Source organism: Micropterus dolomieu, linkage group LG01 (genome assembly GCF_021292245.1).
Source record: "Micropterus dolomieu isolate WLL.071019.BEF.003 ecotype Adirondacks linkage group LG01, ASM2129224v1, whole genome shotgun sequence".
NCBI classification, from domain to species: domain Eukaryota; kingdom Metazoa; phylum Chordata; class Actinopteri; order Centrarchiformes; family Centrarchidae; genus Micropterus; species Micropterus dolomieu.
Window position 1 is genome coordinate 15,188,056 of NC_060150.1, and position 9,533 is coordinate 15,197,588.

Genomic DNA, 9,533 nt, shown 5'->3' on the forward strand with positions numbered 1-9,533 from the left:
CTACTCCACATTTTGAACAGGTTACATTAGAAAAATACCTTTTCAGGACTGGACAATCCACTCTGTGGGAGTCAATGTGCTAGTATATCAGAGCAGTGGTTTAAGTACTGGCACTTCTACAATTTACACTTACGTGTGCTTTTTATTGCACACCAGCACTTCTCACAAGCTGCCGCTACTCTTTTCTGCCCTCATATCAGGTACTCTGGGCGGATCATATGGCCCTAAATAAACTGCAATACCCAGTGGGCACTGTGTTACGCTCACCTGTTCCTGTTCTTGCCTGCCTGCTCATCTCTGGGCAAGTTCATCCTTTCATAAAGTCTATGCGTCAGTGTCACTTTTTGTGACCAAGTACCCAACTAATCACAGCCTGGATGGGAAGGGATATTAAAGAACGTGTGAGTGCAACAACAAACTTTCAAATGGTAAACGTGTTGTTATGCATGAATGGTTGTGATTTTTGACAAGTTAGTACTAATCATCAACAAATTAGAGACTAACCACCATATAGACCATAGACCATATAGCCAGAGTCAGGATGCCAGTGCCAGTGTACCCTTCTAGCCAGCCTCTTCTTAAGTGCAACACGTCTGCTTTGTTCTATTTTATATCTGTTTGACTAAAGTTAGTAGAAGTTGTAATATAAAGGTTGTGTGTGTGGTGGTGGTGGGTGAGAGAGGGGGGTGATATACATGCCACCAACATGTGAATGGGGAGTACTGGCACTTATCTTTTCCCACTTCATACACTGTATCAGGGTTTTTAAAATGATGCTCTCTGTTTGGTTTGGGAATGTTCACGCTCCAGCAGCTCCAGTCAGTCTTGCATTAGGTAGCGTTATGTTTGCTAAACTTATGGATTATTCCTCATCCGCTAAGCCTGTTCTCGTCTCTCTCTCTACCTGAAGCATACTGTTTGAAAATACAGACAATAAAGCATAAACCACTCTTGTGGATGGTCACACCGCCCGAGGTTTATGTTAGAATAAACAACATTTAATTGCATTTTGTTCACAAAACTGTACTAAAAGACTAGGACTAGTACTGAGCAGCTCTACCCTGCAATACACAAGCAACACTGAGTATGCTGATTTTTTTGTCTGGGGCTGGTAGCTTGAGCCTCAGTCCTCCAGCTTTATATGACGTATGTAGCCATCATGTGCATTTAAGAATCCTTTACAGGGTTCTCATTTTAGCTGGGGAAAAAAGTGATTGGTCAATTTCTGATGCAACACACAATTAATCAGTTATATTAAGTGTATTTATATTCATGAAACAACCTTGACCTCAGTGCTGAATATAGTATTCTAAACCACAGCCTAATCACATGCTTCAATATCATTCAGAAGGGACCTTCCTAATTTAAATCGCAAAATTCAGGTCAGCTGGTCCATGAATCTCATTGTGGAGTCCTACACCGTGGACTCACCAAACAACTTAAAAGATTTATTGCTCTTTCCTCCCTCCGCATGTATATTCCACCACGTCAGCACAGCATAGAGTCTTTTGCTGTAATTGCCAAGAACATCCCATTGATGAGTTTCCACCGACCTCCCTGCTCGCTGTTGTTTGACATTTTGTATGCAATGTTGATCGTCATTGAAAGTTGCATTCAGGCCTACTATAGAAGCTCCGGAGTAGTGTTTATTCTTACTGTATATGCACATGAATTTACCAGTAGTTTGTCAGTATGTTTTTCTTTTGTAACCTTATTTAATTTTTATTTAGGAGTTGACACCATGCTATTGCCCTATACAGTAATACAATGATTTTCCTACTTGTGGTCGAAGTTCCAGCAGGACACCCTGCCAGCTCTTTTCCCCCAGAGGGAAATGAACGGACATTACTCATGTCTCTTGTCTATTGCTATTGTATTTGCCTGCTACCCCATGTGTGCGATTGTCTCTTTGTTAAACATGTGTATGTGTGCGCTTTTGCATGTTTCTGCTGATCAGGTGAGGACAGGGATCGATCGAGGTCACACTTTATACAGAGCCACTTACCTGTTATTAAGTGCAGCTCGGCTGAGATGTAGGTGGAGATATCGTGTTGTGTATGTTTGCCCAGTGGCAGCTTAATCCTGTCGGCGCGTTTTGCATCTGATTAGAGACAACAAAAGCAAGAGATATGAAATGCAGGTTGGGAGGTGTTTGCTTTTTTTTCGGCAAGTAGGTGTTCGTGCTTTGTGCATTTGTCTGAGAAAAGTCACCGGGGCAGGTTGCTATTTGTGTTATTTGTTTTCCAGCGTGTGTGTTTGTGCACGATGAAAGCCGGAGGTGGGTCACGCCAGGAGGACAGGCGCCGGCTCATTTTTTATCCCTCTCCTGCATACCTCAGTCAGGAGAAGCTTTGTCACCAGCTATCTGCCTGCCAGCGCAGGGTATTGTTATTCCAAAGTACAGGCCAGTTAACATTTCTTTTGTCACTGCTACATCTCTCCCACAACACACCAGGGAAAAAAAGCTGAAGATGCTCCTTGCTCACTTTACTCCTTTGCCCTTTCCTTCTTTCTCCCTCTTTGTCCCTGTCTGATTCTTTGTCTTCATCCTTTTCTCTCAAAGCTCGGCTGCACAGTGAGGGAAAAATCAGACCCTTTTATCTAGTTCTACATGTTATCTGCTTAATAAAACACTGGTTCCCTTTAATAAAACAGAGCTGATGCGCTTGTTAAACATTGATGCTCCGTCTTAGTTTTCTTGGTTGTAACTCTGAGCTCCGCCCTCCATGAGTGGTAATGACAATGACAGAGAGATGTTTGGCTGAATCTGATGGCAAAAGAGAGCTGCAGATTTAGCATCACTGACAGGCAGGTCGGCCATGTTTTTCTGGGCTAACGCTCAGCATGCACCATTCAGTCCCCTGCTGCGAGTCTCCTGTCAGCAGTGTGGAATACACAAACGCTGATATCAGCCCAACTCAGCTGAGACACCTGATAAATACCTGCATTCATCTGCACTCGTGGTATTTACAAATATAATTTGCAGCAATGATGAATGCCATTGATGAGCTGTATTTGTAATGACTGATTAGGCCATTACCTCATGGCAATTAGATTTAACACTTGGAAGCTGAGGGCATTTGCCAGATGTGTGTGTCCCTGTTGAACTTTTTGATTTGATGACAGGGCTTTCTGTGCCCATATTCCTGAGATTTATTTACCCTGCAAGAGGCTGGCAGGCTCAATCGCCATGCAGTAAAGTCTTTTATGCCGTACGCTGTTCGATTGGGAGCAGCTCGTAACTCAGGCAGTCTATCAAATCAATGAGCAGCGTGTTGAGCGCTGATTTAGGATGGTAATTAGAGATGTTAATTGTTTTCATTATTCAGGGTAGGGGGAGGGACCCTCCAAAGAGAAGGGGGAATGGGCACTTCTGGGGCTGATTGGGGGTTTCATCACTCAGAGGTACGCAGAATAACCTCCCTATCACATACAGATGGTATCTCCATTCTTATGTGACACCCACGTGACCTCCATTGATAGAGCAGCTGCTGAATCTTTGACCTGTGAATGACCTTTGTGGATCTGGCATAGGACCAAGAAGGTTACACTTCCATTTATTGCTTCTGTTAAATTATTAGCTCTGAGGTTGAACATGATTTGCAGCAGAGGGAGCAAGTGTTAATGAATAGTTAAGCACAAGCATAGTATATGGCCACTGACACCTCCTCTACCCATTTTAAAAATTATTTATGAGGGCAGATCACAACAAAATAAAATTTACAAGCTGAAACCATGAAGTTCTTAATTGCTGTGAAAGGTAGAATATTCTGTCTGGAATCGTTCAGCCACAACTGTGCTGTAAATATGTTTAAATGATGAATAAATGGAATGAACTGCATCTGTGAATAGGTATCGATTTGTACTCGGTAGGGGTCTCATTGCTTCAATAGAACGGGAACATGCACTTTTAGTGTCGTAAGTGGTCTATTCAGATGTTGAAACCTGAAGAGGCTCATTTCAGACAGATGCCCATTTGAAAAACATGATCACTCGTACACACGAGTGTCGCCACAGAATTGATTCAAATGATTTTACCTTGTAAAATAATACAGAATAACACTAACACAAGTCCTTGATGACTGCATTTTAGCACACTTATCAACTGAACAGTTTTTTTTTTTTTTACATACAGAATGATGGGTTACTTCTAGTCTTTTCCCTTGTTCTTTTGTGTTTCTTGTGTTGTTAATGAAATAGGCTACACAGTTTGGAAGCAGGAGTTCCAAAACATGCCAAATTTTGTATTTAATTATGTTGTTGCCCATAGGTGTAAATGTTGTCTGTTAAGATGTTTCAGCCTCATGATTGTTTCAAGCCCTGAAGGATGTGTGGATACGCTGGACAATGTCATACAGGAATTTTGTGAAAACGATCTAATCTTTTATCATTAACTTCATGTTAACAACAATACATTAAAGGTTCAGTGTGTATCTATTGGTGTCGAGTCTACCACTGCCCCCTACCCTTTCAAAGAGCTACGGTGGCTGACAACAGCACAAAAGGTGTCTCTTATGAGAGAGCACAGAGTAGCCACTCAGGAAATTAGGTTTCGTTAGGTAGCTATATTAAGAAATTATATTTGCTTAATTATTTAGTAAAACTAGTGACTTGGCCTGACAGATAACATGGAAAATGTAAGCCAAGAGTGTGTGTCACTGTTTCTGCACCACATAATAGAAAAAGTTTATACAAACATTGACAAGGGAAACACATTACTTCTCTCTGTGATTATGGATCTCGCCAAAACTGCCCACCAACAATAATATCTGGCCCACAGCCAGATTATGGTGCTTTGATAGCGGCAAAATATAAATTGTGTAATAAAGTATTAAATTGAATATAAATAAATAAATACTTTGATAGCGGTGCTGAAATAGATCTCATGACAGCAACAGTTACTGTTGCGTTTCTTCAGATTTTGAGAAAGGAGAGGCTCAGTCCAATGAAAATTAACAAAAAGATTTAATTACAAAAATTAGTGAATAAAGAGAAAACATTACAGAACAAACGAAAACACTGCAGTGGACTGAAGAAGCTTCTCTGTAAAGATCTACAGTTTCCAGTCACCAAGTTACTGCCGCCCCCAGCAGAGGACCGGAAAGTTGCTTTTCCTCACAGCTTACAGTCCTGATTCTGTCAAAATAGGCTGTTAATATCCTCCAGGTATGTGGGCGTGTCCTTTTTCCTCCAAATGGCTCAGGACCATAGCCAATGATCGTTTGGTTACTTCTTCGTCACCCAATTAGGAAGGGTGTACCTTACTGTTCTATGTTGCGTTTGGTCGAACAAAAGAGCGCTGACTCCAGACATAGAACCCCCTTTGATCTACAGGAATACACAGTCCTTGCTCTACCAACTAGTCATACAGCACAACAGGGGTTGTCTCCAAAACGGTCGACACCCAATCTTAGGAGTCTATGAAGAAGTTAAACAAAAGGATCCTTCTGGCACTAAACAAAGAGGTGTCAGTTTTGTTCACATAACAGAAGAGGAGATAAACAATGGTTTAATTAATATTCTAATGCAATTGTCTGGCCTAAAACCCTGCAGTTTTACATTTGAAGGAAAACACTGAAACACTGGAGTACATTAAGTTTGTTGTAACTTTTTAAAACTCAACATTACTCACACAATTTAGTGGTTTTGCCTACAAAATAAAAGCGCAAGAAGTTTGTTTACTGCAATGCTGTTGTTGGTGTTGAGCTGCGCTTTTACTTTTAAAAAGTCAATGCATTTAAGACTGACACAGTTAGCTAGATACGCTACAAACGCTACAAAGCTACAAAGCTAACATAGCTAATGCTACTTGACTTTATTTAAAAAAAACGAATTAATCTTGATCTCTGATATGCCTTTGATATCACACTTCACTGCACATTCTTATCATTTCAAAATAATGAGCACGCTGCTCATACTACTTATCTGTAAGTGACGTTTTTATTGGGCGAATTAGTCTCAGATATTACTATCTTAGGACAGAGGAGTGAGACCTCTGTGACCCTGGACAGAATAAAATCCTCTTCACTTCAGCTGAGCGTGATTAAGATGTTTTCCCCGTGCTGCCTTCTGCTTTCTGCTCATCATAGTTAGCCCTTCATGTGAGAAACACTACTCTGCCGCCATAAAAGAGAAAATCTGCGGTCCGTCCATTTTAAATGTGGTTCTTGAGACTAAATGTTCTCTTGCTTGGTGAAGATTTTGATTTGTGTTAGTGATCTCTCTTTTTTACAAAGACTTTTTTCTTGCCCTGTGGAGCTATGTGAAGTAGTCTCCATGATGCTTGGATTAAAGTGGTGTAGACATTATGGAAGGAGCATAGGACAGCTTTAATCTGTGTGTATTTTTTTTCTGTAGGGACTCACACTCCTTATCAGTGCATAAGATAAATCAAATCATCTTGCAGAACATCTTATAGCAATTTAGTTGATCTGTTGAAGTCTTTCAGCCATGGAGTAATGATGGGAAACTGTAGTCAGGAGGAAAGTAGGCATTTGGTGACCCCTGCACAATGGGGTAATGTCTATAATTATGACAGCTGAGGATGGACATGGAGTTAACAGAGCCACCACATCAAAACACACAAACACAGGAGCCCGCTGCGCCGTCTCATCTAAGTCGAGGCACTCGCCAGAAATAGCCCTGATTGGGCCCTGAATAATTCAATGTCATTTTTCCCCCCTCCTCCAATAGGACTGGGGGAGCAATTGATGAAAGCGGATGAATATTTAATGGCTCTGAGTCTGTAGGACAAGCCGGGGCCTGGGATGACAAGCTCCGAGAAATCAAACAGAGAAGAGGAGAATGAGAAAAGGAGGTTGCGCAGTGAGGGGTAGCACAAACACTGAGGGGAGATATGAGTTCAGATGCAGGGAGACACAGACAGATCTTTGCCATACATCTACAAGCAGCCAGAGCTACCACGTCCTCTCAAGCATTTAACTGGCCATGCTGCAGCGCCTACTTAAAAGTTTAAACAGTGTTTGATTGGCCTTGTGAAAAACTTTGATACTTTATGAAACCCTCTTCTTCCTCTGTGTCACAGTAATTATTAACTGATGGATGTTTTATAAATGCGATAAATGTTTTCCACCTCGAGTAAAGTCTTTTTAGGTCTTTTAAAGCCAGCAGGAGAGAAAACTGTTTCTTCAACTTTGCCGCGTCTATTTCCGTTCAAACATGCAAGGTTAATTTCCCAGGAGATACAAAACTATACGTTATAGAGAGGTGCAATTTTACTGTGATAGAAGATGGAGCGTCAGGTCTCCCAAGGCGATATGACCCTAAATTGGTCAGAGTGTGGTGCCATTATTGAGGTCAAATGTTACATTTTATAGTAGGTCATGTTGACAGAAAATCTCAGGGCGCATAAAAAAAATGCACGTATTTGTATATGTTCGGCTTTTCTATTGAAGTTTCATTTTCTAAACATTACACTGTGGTAAAACAGTTTTCGTCAGACAATCTGGATTATCCACTGATAGGAGGTGAAAATCAATTACCTATTCATTACAAAATTAAGTCCATGCTCCAAAATATATGTGAAAGCATTTTAAGACCCACTCGTATAGGGTGTAAAAATGTTAAAATTTTGTTCAGATTTCTGAAAAAGGCCTGTGACTCAAAGTAGTCTGAGGGCTTTGAAACCCTGTCTTGTTATCCTAAATGCCTACCGACATTCACATCATGAATCACTGCATTTTATCAAGAATTGTACTTTCAAATCTCATGCTTTAGTTAGTTAATGACTTTATGCTGCTACTCTTAGGTCCTATTTTCCATCAGTTGTAACTGTAAGTGCACAGTCAATATGATGATTGATTTTGTTTCATCCGGGCTGGTGTTTTAAATGTTCTTATTAATGTTTAATGCCAAATCTTTCAAAATGGGAGCAGGATGTCAGAACTCCAAGTGTTTTCCTTTATTCAGTAGTCATTTTACTGCTGAATGGGATGCATGTGAAACTCTGTCACACTGTCGTTAGATAGATGTCTTCACCATTGCAAAACTTTCTGTATGTGTCAACCTAATATTATCCAGCTGGAGTGTCTCGATGAAATAAAATCATAGAAATCCGTACCTGCTTTGAAAGCTGGATTGGATTGATTTGGTCCATAGAATTTATCTCAACTAGTCGAGGGTTACCGACTGATTTTCCATGTCAGTGTCAAAGAAAACCAATACATTTTGTCTGCCGTCTGTGTTTAGATTTGTAGGATTGCATTATGGGAAGTGTACAATCTGTTTTGCTTTTTTTTTTCAGCTTGACCTATACTAGGGACTTAAAGTCTGGATATTTCAGCCTCTGTTCCACTTTGAATGTGCAATACTAAATTGCTAGAGTACCCTCTGGCAATATAGTAGTTTGTTATATTTCAGTCACTCTGTATCCAGTTCACAGCTTTAAGTACGGTCCAAGTAGAATCTTCAGTCAACTAGAGATAGACGATAAATCATCCAGTGGGATATATTGGCCAAAAACTTGATCACAATTTTCAATAAAACAAACTAAAATAATAATAATCTAAAGGATCCAGTATGAACACTGGTATTAAGACTTTGTGTTTGTTAAAAATAAATCAATATATCGGATGGTATATTGATTTCTTGATATAGTAATCTTCCAAATATCGATATCAGTATCGGCCTCTAAATGCCAATATCAGTCAGACTTTACTGTCCAGAAATCTAATCTTCAGTTCCTTCACTTGATTTTTGAAGCATGTTCTTTCTTTTTTCTTTCTCCCTTTTGGGTTTAGATGTATGTTGTCATTGTTTTGAAAGAAGATTCTGCATCTGTAGATGGACATTTAATGTAACGGTATCAGTTTTAAATATGTGTAGCAGAACTTAATTTTTTTCATCCCACGTTGGATTGGCCAAGGAAATGAAACGCACCTAATTAACTTAACTGGTAAACTACATATGATATTATAACATTTAACAGTGGTGACCATGACTGATCTGCAGAATCCATTTCATTTGAGAGAAACTTAAATTAGTTTTGTTACCTTCCACCCAGACAAAAAAGGCAAGAGGTGAGATTAAATATTCTGTCCTCAGAGTGTTGATATTCATGTATATTCACTGCGGAGACACTTTTTGAAAATGAACAATCACAGACAGAAAGGTCACCGTTGTGCTGAAGTAGTGCATTATGGGAGTGGTATAATTGCTTTTCTCACATTAGTTCCTATTGTAATGAAATCTTGGCAGTGCGCGACACTGAATGACAGATTACGCCACGGCTCAATCACACAAGTGTGGGTGCAGGGGTTGGTGGACGGGGTGGCGATGGTGGTCAATTGGCTTTTGTTGAAAAGTATCGCTCTCCCAAGTCTCTGCATAAATCGTTTGTATCATTTTCAGTCCTTTTAACCAACGGCGGCACTTTTATCGAGGGTTTGTGTCATTGCACTCTAATTGTTTTGAAGTGAGAGCTATTGTCTGAAGAGAGGGAATGAATAGAGCATAATGATTTGTAATGTGGCATCTTTAAAGACACGTGGCATGTCTGTGCCGTGGTAATTTAG